Source organism: Penaeus monodon, chromosome 33 (assembly GCF_015228065.2).
Source record: "Penaeus monodon isolate SGIC_2016 chromosome 33, NSTDA_Pmon_1, whole genome shotgun sequence".
In the NCBI taxonomy this organism is placed as follows: Eukaryota; Metazoa; Arthropoda; class Malacostraca; order Decapoda; family Penaeidae; genus Penaeus; species Penaeus monodon.
Genome location: NC_051418.1, coordinates 5,601,386 through 5,602,375, shown reverse-complemented (window position 1 = coordinate 5,602,375; position 990 = coordinate 5,601,386).

The window sequence follows — 990 nt, the reverse complement described above, 5'->3', positions numbered from 1 at the left end:
CCTTATCTTATTCCTTCCCTTACGTTTTTCCAATTCTCCTCATTTCCTTCGCTCTCTTCCATTCTCTTGTCCCCTCTGGTTTCCCCTTCTCTCCCCTTTCCATCTTTTCCCTCCTTCCTTTCCCCTCTTTTGATTTATCTATCCTCTCCCTCCCTCTTTCTTACGCCTTTTATATTTTTTTCTTGTGTCTCCCCGCACACCTTTCTCTTCCCTTTCTCTTTTTTTCTCCTCCTTTCTCATTCCTTTTCGCTTTTTTCATTGTTCGTTTTTCTCCCTGTTGTCTATTTTCCTTTCTTTTTTCTGCTTTCCCTCTCTCCTCTGCCCTCTCTTCCCTCTTCTCACTTCCCATGACCTCGCCTCTTCTTTTGACCTTTGACCCCTTTCCCCGTTTCTCTCCCCCTTTGTGCCTCTTCCTCCTTTCTTCATACTTTGTCTCTCCTTCTCTCATACTTCGTCTCCTCCTCCTCTTCTGTCCCTTTCTCCTCCTTCTCCTTCTGTTTTTTCCCTCTCTCCCCTTTCTAATCCTCTTTCTCTCTTCCCTCACACCTTCTCTCCCCCTCCCCTCTTACTCCTCTGTGACCTCTGACCATCTCCCTCCCTCTGACCCTGCCTCACCCCCCCAACTTTCCCCTCCCCCTGACCTTTTCCTTCCCCCCTTCCCCCTCCCACTCCCCTGTGACCCTCATCCCCCCCTTCCCCCTCCCACTCCCACTCCCCTGTGACCCTCTCCTCCCCTACCCCCTCCCACTCCCCGGTGACCCCTCCCCTGCCTTCCTTCCCCCTCCCACTCCCCTGTGACCCCTCCCCTGCCTTCCTTCCGGCCCCACTGACTTTCAACATGCGATTGACATGCAAAGGATCAGTAAGATAAGATAACATGTGCATACTCGGCTATACTAGCACTGAATAGATCGTAAAGGGAGGCTATTTTTTTCTGCTATTTTAAAAAAAAATTTCTGGTTTTCTTTGTTTTTTTTATACTCGGGTTAA